The 13,867-nt window shown below is 35.6% G+C and overlaps 1 protein-coding gene across 1 annotated transcript in view; it reads right to left on the reverse strand.

Moving 5' to 3' along the window:
* FUT9 (fucosyltransferase 9) overlaps window positions 1–13,867 on the reverse strand; it is a 189,990-nt gene that overhangs the window by 117,128 nt on the left and 58,995 nt on the right. The window contains exon 2 of the mRNA XM_020998346.2: window positions 9,414–9,519. The gene's annotated coding sequence lies outside the window, so the exon portion shown is untranslated. The remainder of the gene's footprint in view (window positions 1–9,413; window positions 9,520–13,867) is intronic.

Genomic DNA, 13,867 nt, shown 5'->3' on the forward strand with positions numbered 1-13,867 from the left:
GAATGGGTTGGGTTGGTCATGAGGAAGAAATAAACAGGCTATGGGAAGACTGATGTGATTAAAGTAGGGAGTGGACAGAGGAGTAAGAGATAAGAAAGATGAAGCCTGGCAAGGTCACCTTTCTAGCTCACGTTCAGTACCCATTATATTTGTTCAAAGGAGTCTTTGTAGGGCTCTCAGAAGTATGAGTAGAATCTTTATGAGGAATTTAAAAGGGTGACAAAAATGAAGGAAAAATCAGAACAGAAGTTCCCAACCACTTTTGGTCCCTGTTTCTTTAGCTTCCAGTAAATCCTACTACACAATAGGAAATATTAAATAAATTATAGTTTGCTGTGTATATATACATAAGAAATAAAATAGTATTATTTTTAATTAAGAAAAAATTACCCCCAACAAGCTTCTCACATCCCTTCTAGGGGTAGGTTTACCCTGGGTTGGAAACCCCTGAAAGAGAAGAAATATTACAGAAAAAGAACAGTCAAGGTTTTTGCAGCAGTCTTGTTGTGAAGGATGAACAGTTTTAAGTCAAACAATATAGTGCCCCAAAGTGGGGAACAGACAGTCTAACAGTGTTTCCAAGAGAAGAAGTTAAATTTTACAGAGGATTTTGGAAAAAAACAATCAAATGCCACCTTTGTGACACTGGACTAGAAGTAATAATGACCAGGAGCCTAGGTATTAGAAAACATATAGAACATGTGAGCATATAGCTTGTGGGAGAAATTTGGATAAGTAGATTAACCTGAGACTATCTTTACAGAAATGGTAGCCCAAACCAAAGTCTCTCATCTGGTCTCTGCCTCAAGGCTCTCCCTTTTCCAATCCAATGTTCATAAAGTTGCCACATTGATTTTCTTAAACTACAAGTCTGATCATGTTGCCCTTCTAGTGGCTCCCTATTGCCTTCTGGATCAACTATAAACTTCTTTGTTTGACATTTAAATTTCTTTACAATTTGTCTCCTTTCTACCTTTCCAGTCTTCTTACATTTTACTTATCTCCTTGCACTCTGAAATCTATCCCTATTGGCCTACTTGTTGATATACATGCACAAAGGTTCATTTCCCATCTCCATACCTTTATATTGCCCTCCCTCATGTCTGTGATGCAATCCCTCTTTGCCTGTGGGATCCCACAGTATTCAGCTCAAGTGCTACCTTCTACATGAAAATTTCCTGATACCTCAACTGCTAGTGCACTACTCCCCAAGCTAACTTGTATTCATTTTGCATATATATCCTGTATGTACTTTTTTCCTGTTTATACTGACCCTTCTTCCCTCCATCACAATCTGGCTCCCTGAGGCAGTAGTCTTTACATTTGTCATAGTATTCCCAGTGCCTGGCACATAATAAATGCCTTTTTATTGGCTTAAATGAACTCTATTAAGTGAGTGAGTATACAGAGGTTGCAGGGAAGAGAGAGATGGAAAAAGAGGAGGGAAGGAAAGAGAGAGAGAGAGAGAGATAAAGGGAGAGACACAGAAAGATGAAAAGAGATGCAGAAAGAGGCTTGAGGGAGGCCCATAATTAAATAGAGAGGAAAGATCTTGCCAATGTGGTTGCTTTAAAGAGCAGTTGGCAGAAAGCAAAGAGGACAAATTTCAGAATTTGAATATGGAAAAAATTTTGATATATGAGATGGTATTCAGATGTGTTGAATATGATGAAGAAGAATAAGGAGGATAAAATACCAAGAAAAAGCCTCTGGATTTGACAGCTAGATATTATAATGAGTCACAGCAGCTGAATGAGGAGATGGAAGTCATCCTGGAGAGGAATGAGCTGACAGGAAAAGAGAAGCTCGTATGTCTGAGAGGGAGCTGGCTTACTGAAAATTACACTCCTAGATAAGAGAGGGATAAGGATCATAGGGATGAGAAAGACTGATAAAGAAAGCAAAGAAAGTTTTCCCCCTAGAACCTCATTATATCCATTGTAATCATACATCTTCTTCGTTCTATTTCTTTATTCTTCCTTCTCTATCATTCAATCATTTCTCCTTCATTTGGCTCTGATGACTGTTTTTTTGCTCCAAAAAAGAAAGGTGGATGGTAAGGTGTCATAGGCCAGCTCCCAAATGTTTCTCAGTTTTGCCTCTGGTGGTACTGATGGAAGGGGAGTGGGGTAACTATTTCTGAAAATTGTGAAGTTGAAAGCTTTTCAGGTGCCCTGGAATTCAATCTTATTCCACTACTAGCATGAGGTAGAATATGTAACCAAATGGAGTGGAGAAGTATCCTTCGTTAAGAAGACAGAAAAACTACTTAGAGGAGGAGAAGAGGGGGGCAAAAAAGAAGAAAGAAAAACATTCAAAAGGAGTATTTCAAACAGTACATTTTTTAAAAACCTAGTCCTATAAAATTGGCATGTCTTGCACATGGTTGACTAGAAAGCCCACAGGGCATGTGTTCACTGTTTTAAATAAAACACTGAGGGTATTTTTATCTCTATGCTTCTTATTCTAAGCACACAGTGACTCACTAGCATCAATATTCCAGACCATATTTTTTTTCTAGAGGGGCTGGTCCATTGGGGAGTTTTTTCTTGTCTCATTCTCCACAATGCAGCTAATAGAGGGAAATCACAGTCTCCCAAAATAATAATAATAATACTACTAAAGGCACTAGTTGAAAAGGACTGATTAAGAGTTTCTAAAAATCCTTACCCTCTAATTCCTTCTCCATAGCGTGCAATTTGGAAAATTTTGGAAGCTGTGACTTAGAGAGCTGGGACACTACTAAATATGCTGAGCACATTTTGTAAAATAGTTGATGGGTAAATTATTAATAAAGTAGAAATTATCAATAAATAGTCTTTCTAATGGCTATAAATCATAGGTGATTTTCTTCTTAAACACAAAGGTGTAGATTCTATCCTTGTGACTCATCATTAGTAGCCATTTGACATTATGTTCTATTAACCAGGGACCTAATAAGCCCTCTTTGGTAAGGAGCGAAAAGGGACCTATCTTGGCAAAATTCCAAATTTTGCAAAGCCCCAAGTATCTAACTTCTAATAACTGTGATACAATGACCTCTTAATTGCCAAATCTAATGTTTTTCTTTCCCTTAATCCTTATCCTTCTTTATTTTTTTTTCAGCAAATGACATTGTCAACCTCATTATTCTCTTCCCTACAGGTTTTTGAAGACACTGCTCTCTGGTTCTCCAACCTATCTGTTGGTTCCTTCTCAGTCCCTTTTGCTGGACCTTCAACAAGGTTGCACTCACTAACTGTGGATGTCCATTAAGGTTCTCTCCTGGATCATCTTCTCTTCCTCTATACTCTTTTGTTTCATGACCTCATTAGTCCCAGTAGATTCAGTTATCTATGCAGATGATTCTCAGATTTATTTGTTGAGTTCTAGCTTCTCTCCTGACCCCCACTTTCACATCTCCAGGTGCCTACTGGACATCTCCAACTGGACGACTTATAAACATCTTCAACTTTACATATCCAAAAACTGAACTTATCTTTCTTTCCAAGTTTTCCTCTCTTCCTAACTTCTCTATTACTGTAACCTTCTGCCCAGTAACCAGGCTCTCAATTTAGATTGTCATCTAAGTTGACTCCTCAGTCGTCGTTGTCCCCCACCTATCCAATCTATTACCAAGTCCTATAGAAAGTCTTCTCCTCTTTTCTGACACTGCCACCACCCCAGTGCAGCCCTTCATTACCTCAAGTCTACACTACTGCAATAGCTTTCTGGTTCATCTCCTATGTCAATTCTCTCTCCATTTCAGATCCATTTATGTCCCCCTACCCACCCTGCAATTCAACAAACTCTAGTGATAACCTATTATATCTAGAATCACTTATAAAATCTTCTCTCTAGCTTTGAAATCCCTTGGTAACCTGGCCCATTTCTACCTTTCCATTTTTTTTTCCCATCTAACTCCCCTCCATGATCTCCCACTATGATGCAGTGACATTTGAGCCCATGCTTTTTCACTTCCAGGATATTCCATCTCCTGATTCTATGCATTTTCACTGGTATCCCCCATGCTTGGAGTGCTATCTCTTTCCAATTTGCAGGTTCCCTGGCTTCTTTCAAATTTCAGTTAGAGTCTCACTTTCTGCAAAAAACTTTTCCCCATCCACCTTAATGTAACTCTGCTATATTATATCCACTTTGTCTTTTAGATATTTTACTTGTTCATGGTTGTTTATATGTTGCTTCCCCCATTAGACTGTGAACTCCTTAACAGTATAAACTATTTTTTTCTTTCCTTATATCATGCCTGGGATCTAAAAGGCATTGCACAATGTCTTGTTGGCTGGACTTTTCAGAAGGCTGTAGCTCACACACAGGACTTTTGTATGCAGCAACTATGCCATATTCTCACTTAATGTAAGGAGCTAAGAGGTATCATGGAGAAATCATCAAAATAATATATTTCCTACAGTTCTAACCTTCCCTGATTGGCATCCTGCAATGTTCATTTTAATAAATATTTATTTAGTGCCTGTTATATTTCAAGACATTACACTATGAACTATAAGGGACACGCCTATATGCATACATATATTATATATATGTGTATATATATATATGTGTGTGTGTATATATATATATATGTATATATATATGTGTGTATATATATATATATATATATATATATATATAAATAAAATGTATGTATGAAGACATGCCTATGTGTGTTTATGTATGACACAATATTTGACCTACCAGAGGTTGCTGTCTGATGTGGGAGATGAGCTGTACATAAAAAGTTACTATCCTAAACCATATAGAATGAGTGCTACAATGCATGATGCAGAGTAGATGATCTCTAACTTTATAGAAGGAAAGATCGGTAATGACTCTAAATGTACAGGTTTGTGGGCACATGGCTGCCAAGGAAAGGCCTAACTCTATCTCCCATAGAAGGAGAAAGTGATTCTTCAACCTGCTCTACTTTCCACTCCATAACTGAGCATAGGATTGAATTAATCTGAGTTACCTTCCATTCATATTAAATTAATTCCCCATCTGTTGTTTGTTGACAATTACACAACAGAGAAGTCTTAATCTGGCTTTTCCATGTAGACCAAACCACAAGTAGCAGTATAAATTCATAAATCCAAGAGCTGGAATTATCGGCAAGACATACACCAGAAAGAGTTCCTATAGGCCGCATTAGAAAGATATCAAAGAAGACCGAAAACTGTGAACCAACACTATAACATTATCATTAAAAAGTAGAAAAAAACAGAAAAGATAAATATGATAGGAACTGAGACTATGTGAACTGGTTCATTTATTTTTTGACTAAACCTCTAATTTCACCAGCATAAAGAGCTTCTAGTGAGGAACTTCTACTAATGAAGACCAGATTCTTCTCTCTAGCTTAGTGATTTAGAGAACTGTTTAGAGGCAAGTGACTGGCCTAGATTCACAGACCTGCTATGTATCAGATGCAGGGCTTGAACCCAGTTTTCTTGTTTCTGAGCCCAGCTTTTTATCCAATATATTACACTACCCCTCATAATTTCATACTATAACAACAATCAACTGTAAATTATTCTTTTGTTAACATACACTAAGACCCCTTCTGAAATCTTATTCTGCTGTTGTTCAGTCATTTCAGTCATGTCTGATGCTTTGTGGCTCCATTTGGGTTTTTTCTTGGCAAAGATACTGGAATGGTCTGCCATTTCGTTCTCCAGTCATTGTACAGATGAGGAAACTGAGGCAAACGGTTAAGTGACTTTTCCAGGGTCACATAGCTAGTAAATGTCTATGGTCGGATTTGAACTCAGGAAGCTGAGTCTTCTCAACTGCAGGGCTGGCACTGTATCCACTGAGCCAGACAGCAACATTTAAGAGAACTACGGAATTTTTCCCGCAGGGGAGAAGAGCAAAAGAAAAAGTGCAGGGTGAGAATCATAGGCTTACAAAATATTGGAAGTGAAAGAGCTTTAGAGGGGGACTTCATAGATTGGTAAAAGAACTAGGATTACAACTCATGTGTCCTGACCCCATGTTCAGTGTTCTTTCCACTGGATTAACAGATTCAAAACTGAAATTTGTTGAAAAAAGATTGAATTAGTTATAATAAATGTATTTTTTTCTGAAATAGCAAAAGCTAAAGGTTTACTTGATGATGATCTTTGGAACAAAAGAATCTATTTATATTATCTTAGAAAGGAGTCCTACATTTGGGATTAGGGGACCTCAATTTGAAATTGGGCTTTACTTCTCGAGCAAGTCACTGTCTTCATTGGGCTTAAATTATCTCATCTTAAACTGACCTTCCATTCCAATATCTTAAGGGGAATACACTATTTGCTTATTTTTAAGATGAATAACACAAATTAATTAAATTTATAATTAAATCAGAATTTTTTAAAAGTCTTACTTTATTTTTAATATCTGCCTTCCCATTCACAGAAAAATGAAGAACAAGGTGGTATTTTTTTAAAAGTCAGTAATATTTTGGTTCTTAATTTTTAAGGCAAAGTTATTATACCACACATGAGAAAAACTATTCTTAATGATCTCTTAGACAAAAGACAAGATGGAATAGGCTCAGAATATTTTTTGAAGGATTTAGGCCAGTTGTGAGAAAGGAATTCCAACATTAAGTGCTTTTTAAAAAAGAGATAAGTAACTATATTTTAGTTCTGGAATCTTCATTCTTAAAGATCTTTGTGAATGCGAGAGATACCAAATTTATACAGAAGAATTTACATACAAAATAGATTAAATGAGTCTAATCATTGACCATTATTCTATCATTTGAAAGTACATAAAAAGGTATTGCTTTGGTGTACCTTGTTTTTTGTACATCTTCCTCTCACATACACAAGGAGTGTTTCAAATGACTCAATCAAGTATTAAAATTAATTTTCCTAATAGACATTTTGCTCATAAAGTAATAGTCTTAACCCTAGGGTTTGATTTATTGATAAGGAAGGGATATAAATTTGTTCAATATGAAAACTGCCTATAATTTAAGAGGTCACTCAGATAATACTATTGCAATTGCATGCAAATGTAGATAATAGTGAAAACACTTAAGGAAAGGATTATAATATGCAAATGCAGATATAATTCACTTTACAGAAAGAGTGAATTTCTGATGTGTTTTCTGTGAATCCAACTTTAGGAAAATGAATTATGGGAGTATATTTCCTGTTCAAGGAAATCCATGGTCAATATTTTTGCAAGATATGTAAAACCACAAAAATAAAAAGCTGTCTTAATTTATCAACTTTCTACATTTGCATTTTCATATACGAGGCTTTTTTATGGTAGGAACATAGCTGTATACATTCAGGGTACCAATAAAATAATAATAGTGATCTTAAGTCTATCCTGGCACATAGGAGCCTCTTAATAAATGTTTATTAACTATTAATATAGCTTAAAAGTTGGGGTTTACCATAAAACATTTCTGTTAGGATTTTAAAGTCTCTTAAATTTGATCAATAACTTAAAAAATTAAAAACATAGAAATCTTTTTAATTTTAGTTAAGGGAAGGAGAAGCCATCATGGTTATGTTCTCATTTTATAAGATAATAAATACTTTATAGTCTGATGTCATAGCACTTATTTGCCTCAGACTTTTTTTTAGCCCTGTATTAAATTAGAACACAAACTAAGATCTTAAATATGCATCTCTGTTTTACTTTTGGGAACACTGAAAATGGATCTAAATGCAAATAAACAGATCATTTTCATTCATATTATATCTGTAATTTTATTGATACCGTGGCATTCAATCATTTTTTTAAGTTAGTTTTTAAAAGGCCAATTTGGACATTTTGATGGTAAAGCCCATTAACATCAGAAATTACTACCCATAACACTGCATTTATGTCACTTTCCAAGATGACACAGCAAATTTGTGGCAGCAAAGGGAGAGTAATAAAAGACAGCATTTATATAATGGTTTAAAGTTTGCAAAGAACATTACAAATATTATCTCATTTTGTCCTCACAAACAACCCTGGGAAGAAGTACATGCTAATATTAGCCCCATTTTTACAGATGAGGAAGCTGAGGCACAGAAAGGTTGTGACATGCCCAGCTAGTAAGTGCTCAAGGCACGACTGGAATTAAGGACTTCCTAACTCCAAGTCCAATGCTCTATTCAGTCTGCCACCTAACTGCCTGAAGTGGACACATATAGATCTTATTTGGTTTATTGAGTTTCTCTCTGAATCAGTCCATGTTTCAATTTTAATTCTGGCACTGGTACATGAACTCATGGTAATCACTCATCCCACTACATAGGAGGAGAAAATGAAGTTAGTAATGTAGTCTAGAAATCTCAAAGGAAATTTAAATGGGATTATATTTGCAAGCACTGAAGATGTCTCAGAAGAAAGGTGATCCTTATAATTAGAAAACGTTATTGTTGCTTCTCTAAATAGAAAGGTACATTGTAGAAGCATGGTATAGACATGCATGTAGCAAAGAAATGAATCATAGTTTAAAGGAAGAGGGGGAAGGGAGTCACAACTGGCTTCTGGGAGAGGGAGAGAGAGTGAGATGATCTGATTTGGGTTATCGATCAAATATACTGAATTAAGACTAGTCTACCATAATGGTCATTTTCATTGTTATTGATTTACATTTGTTCTAGGCTTTGATAGGGCTTTAATAACTAATACAATAATGTCCCAATCCTTCTCCTAATTTTAGTCAAAGAATTAAAGTATTTCCCTGGCAGTGTCTCCACACCAATCTGTAATAAACAATCACAACCACATGATATTTATGAATTGTCCCAGGCCTCATGACTATGTGACCATAAATGCGTGACACTGAAACGCCTGGTCAATTAATTGATTCAACTCAGTAAGTTAAGTCCCCTAATGGTTACAGACCTGTATAGACCAAGTATCAGGTTGAAAGACTCTATTTTTTATTGAAATAACTGGGCTGATAAAATGTTTTAGTAAAGTTTCAATATAGCAAATACCTCTTTTGTATTAATGAAACCTTTAAACTTAAAAAAGAAGCTGACCTCGGAGAAATATTCTTACTGGAGATCATTTCAGTGGTATAATCATTTACACACACACACACACACACACGCACATGAATGATGCTTAAATAGACTTAATTTCAACTTCACTTAGAAGCATGGGCAAAGATCAACAATTTTCAAGAATATTTTGATATATTTAAAAAGATTAGAAACCATATAGGAAGTAACATTCTATTATAATGTGAAATTTGTCATAATCAGTTTTAATCTTGAACTATATAGATTTTGAAAGCAGGTTCTGCGAACAACTGCTCACATATACGCATTAGTGCACAGAATTATTTTTTATAACTATCCTGTCCTCCTAAAGAATTTTGGAACGTTTGCTGAAATAGCCTAAGTGTTCCATAAGATCTGCTTTCATATTTTCCCTCCCAAACTCCACCATTAAACTTATTTACTTACAATTTGAAGAACATATCATGGATTATTATAAGTGGGCAGAAATAGAGGGCTGGTTTTTATATGATGCCAATTTTTTATCCAATCCTTGAACTCTTACATCATAATCCTATGGAAAAAGAAAGACAGGAAGAAACACTTCCATCAGTTAAACGTGTTTAAAGATAACTAGCAGAAAAAAAATCTCATGTATACTAAAAACATAAATCTTTCTGGATATAAGGTGTTAGCTAGCTATAATTTTTTCATACTGAATTTCCAGTTTAGTCCAATGGTATAATAGCTAGCAGTTACATAGTACCTATTATGTGCTAAACATTGTGCTAAATACTTTTTACTAGATATTTTGTTGAAAATATTTAAATATTTGCCATTTGCTCCCCACAACAATCCTGGTGCTATTATTATCCCCCTTTTTACAGAAAATAAAACTAAGGCCCTGAGAGGTTACATGACATGCCCAGGGTCACACAAGTAGTAAGTATCTGAGGCGTAATTTGAATTCAGGACTTTCTGACTCCAGGTCCAATGCTCTGTTCGCTGCCACCTAGCTGCTTCTGATCTGCTAGCCTTAGCACATGACTACTGCTGGCTTATGCCCTGATAACGACTGAAGTCTCCACACCGCCAATCTCACTAAATTTAGGGAAACATTTTACTTAATTTTTAAATGTCCAAAATACAACAGATGTAATTTTTCTGGTTGAATAAAACCATTGTCATTATTAATCCCTATTAATGCTTTAGCAAAATTATAAATAATTCATTCAACTTCCCATGTATCTGAAAAGAAAATACAGTGTATGGGTCAATTTATGCATAACTTTAATATCAAAAAAGTAATATCCAGGAAAAATGAATACTATTATGGTATAAGATAAGCAAATGGGCATTGCATGCTAGAACACATCATATATCTTATTTCAGACTTTTATATTCTAAGTGGTCTGTTTTGCTTTGTTTCTTAGATAGTGGCTCATATTTTTGATACAATCATAAAATAATTTATCAAAAAGATTAATTCAATTCAATTCAGCAAATATATGGTAAGTATCTACTACACGGAAAATATTGTGCTATGAAACTGAGGGAGATAAGAGAGATAAATAAGACACAGTCCACATCCTAATGGAACTCAGAAAGTAGCCGTTTGAGTAACAAGCATATTTACAAATAGGTATGACAGAAATATAACATGGCTGTCCATCAGGTAAGTACAAAGTGTGACAGACAGGACTTAAGTGAGGTAGGGGTGGGGAATGATTTTTCACTTAAGTAGAGGAGGGGATCAGTGAATCCAATAAGGGAATTTTTTTCAAAAGACGGTAACTAAAATTTCCCCATATCTTGATATTGAAATATTTTTATTTGTTATCTTTTGTATACAGTACAAAAGATCAAATAAAAAAAGAAAAAATCTAGTCAATGGTCTGGGCATATGAAAAATTTATAGATTTTTTACACCCTAAAAACAAAACAGGGCAAGATTTTTTCACTTTGCATCATAAATGAGCACTTTAAGCTAGATTTCTACTAAGGCAAGCAGTTGTTCATTTTTGCTAAATTGTTGAGCTTAACATGTATTAACTTTCAAGGAAGGTGAGAAGCTGGTCCAATAACATTCAAAGGAAGCTTTGGTTTATAGAAAACTATTTTCAGTACAGAATAAAAAATCATCTACAAAGTAACAAGTTGTGATATATGATTGTGATGGAATACCACTGTGTTATAAGAAATGATCAGCTCAACGATTTTAGAAAAACATGGAAAGACTTGCACCAAATAATGAAGAGTGAAATGAGCAGAACCAAGAGAACATTGCATGCAGTAACAGCAATACTGTTTTAAGAATGACTTTGAGAGAATAAGTTATTTTGTCTATTATAAATACCCAAATTAACTATAAAGGATATATGAAGAAAGAAGCTATCTGCAACCAGAGAAAGAACTGATAAATAGAAATATGAATAGAATAATTTTACATATATGTATGTATGTATGTGTGTGCATGTATACTGGTAGCCATCGCTAGGTCGAGGGAGGGGTAGAGAAAAAAGAAAAAAAATTAATTTACATAATAATTTTGTTGTAAGTTGTGCAAAGTAGATTTGCAGTTTCATGTACAATCATCTTTTTTATTGTACCATGTTACGGAAATGCTTGTTTTATTCCATAAATGAAAAATAAAATTTAAAGAACAAAAAACAAAGTAAAAGGGGAATCAAAGGTACACGTAACCATGAGTGGATTTCCATTTCTTCTTTAACATTCTACCTAACAATAAGAGTAAACACTTATATAGTTTTTACTACGTGCAGGCACTTTACAATTATTATTTCACTTGATCCTCACAAGAACTCTGCTAGGTGCTGCTGTTGTTGTTCAGTGGTTCAGTAGCGTCTAACTTTTCATGACCCTGTGGATCATAATATGCCACCCCTTCTATCCTCTACTATCTCTCAAAGTCTGTCCAAGTTCATGTTGTTGTTTCCATGACACTACGTATCCATCTCATCCTCTGCCTTCCCCTTTGCCTTTCGCCTTTAATCTTTCCCAACACCAACTTCCAATGAGTCCCATTTTCTCATTATGTGACCACAATATTTAAGTTTCAGCTTCAGTATTTGACCTTCCAGCGAATAGCCTGAATTAATTTATTTAAGTAATAACTGATTTGACCTCCTTGCTATTCAAGGGGCTCTCAAAAGTCTTCTCTAGCACCACAAAGTGTCGATTCTGTGGGTACTTAGCTTTCCTTATAGTACAACTCTCACAGACATACATTGCTATTGGAAAAACCAAAGCTTTAACTATACAGCCCATTTATTGGTAAGGTGATGTCTCTGCTTTTTAATATGCTGTCTAGATTTGCCATAGCTTTTCCAAGAAGTAAGCATCGTTTTATTTCATGGCTTCAGTCGCTGTCTAAAGTGATCTTTAAGCCCAATAATATGAAGTCTGACACTGCTTTCATTTCTTCTCCCTTGAATTGCCAGGAAGTGATGGAACCAGTTGCCAAGATCTTAGGGGGTTTTTTTGATGTTAAGCTTCGAGTCAGCTTTTACTACACTCTCCTCTTTCACCCCCCATCAACAGACTTCTTAATTCTCCTTCACTTTCTGCCATCAGAGTGGTATTCATCTGCATATCTGAGATTGTTGATATTTCTCCCAGTAACTTTAATTCTGGCTTTTGATTTATCCATCCTGACATTTTGCATGATGTACTCTATATATAAGTTAAATAAATAAGGTGACAATATACTGCTTTGTTCTACTCGTTTTCCAATCTTAAACCAATCAGTTATTCCATGTTCAGTTCTACCTGTTGCTTCTTGGCCTGCATACAGGCTGCACAGCAGACAAATAAGATGATATGGTACTCCCATCTCTCTGAGGACTTGCCACATTTTGTTGTGATCCACACAGTTTTAGTATAGTTAATGAAGCAGAAATAGATGTTTTTTCTGGAACTTCCTTGCTTTCTCTATAGGAGGTGGGTCCTATTATTATCCCCGTTTTACAAATGAAGAAACTATGGCGAACAGAGATCGAACTACTTACTTGCCCAGAGTCAAATAGCTAGTAAAAGCCTGAGGCCACCTGTGAACTTGCCTAGAGACCTAGTAATCTACCAACCTACCACACCTTGCTGCCTCACTATCTTACCTCTGTGTGGCAGAGATCTCCTTTCCACTTTCCTAGCCAACACAGAATTTGCAGAAATGAGAAATGTTCTGCAGCAAAATTAGATGACATGGAAAAAACTAATGCTAAAAAGTTGGGGAAAATAATTGTAGAACTCAGCATTCCATCCACTACATCTCATTTGAATAGTACCTCCATGGTTGGTTGTAATTTACTTCCTTTGAAGCTTCAGAATAAAACGATTTCAGAAAGAAAAAAAAAAGCTGTCTCCTACCACTTGATGCCCATTTGCTAAAATGTGCCTTTCCTTCCTAAGACATTCAGGCTTCCAGACAGAGCCTGCACATTGTCAAGAGAGCTGGTTGAAAAATGGCTGCCAGGCATCCTGCTGACCCCAAATAAACAAGTCTCCTGCCCTCTCTTAATTCACCTCACCCTTCCTTACACCTGTTTGTTCCACAGAACTCAACTGATTTAAAAAAAAATCTGAATTCAGTTAAAGTGGTTTTATGCATAGACATAATCATAGCCTAAGGTTATGCTTATGCAAGCCAAGAACTCCAACCATACTCTTTAATTTCCCCAAATTATAGCTCTCTGGGATTCAGTTTCCTTTTCTCTAAAATGAGGAGGTTGGATTAGACGATCTGTATGGGTCCTTTTAATACCAATATTCTCTACTTCTATATGTGTCCCCGCTCCCGCCCCCCCCCCCCAGCCAACTTCAGGTTCAAGCTAAGATTGACTTTAAACTGGTCCAAGAAATGTGTAGCTAATTTACTTTCATTCTGGTTCCTTGCTGTTGACATC

The sequence above is a fragment of the Phascolarctos cinereus genome, unplaced genomic scaffold, assembly GCF_003287225.1.
Source record: "Phascolarctos cinereus isolate Bilbo 61053 unplaced genomic scaffold, phaCin_HiC Scaffold_5;HRSCAF=322, whole genome shotgun sequence".
Lineage (NCBI taxonomy): Eukaryota > Metazoa > Chordata > Mammalia > Diprotodontia > Phascolarctidae > Phascolarctos > Phascolarctos cinereus.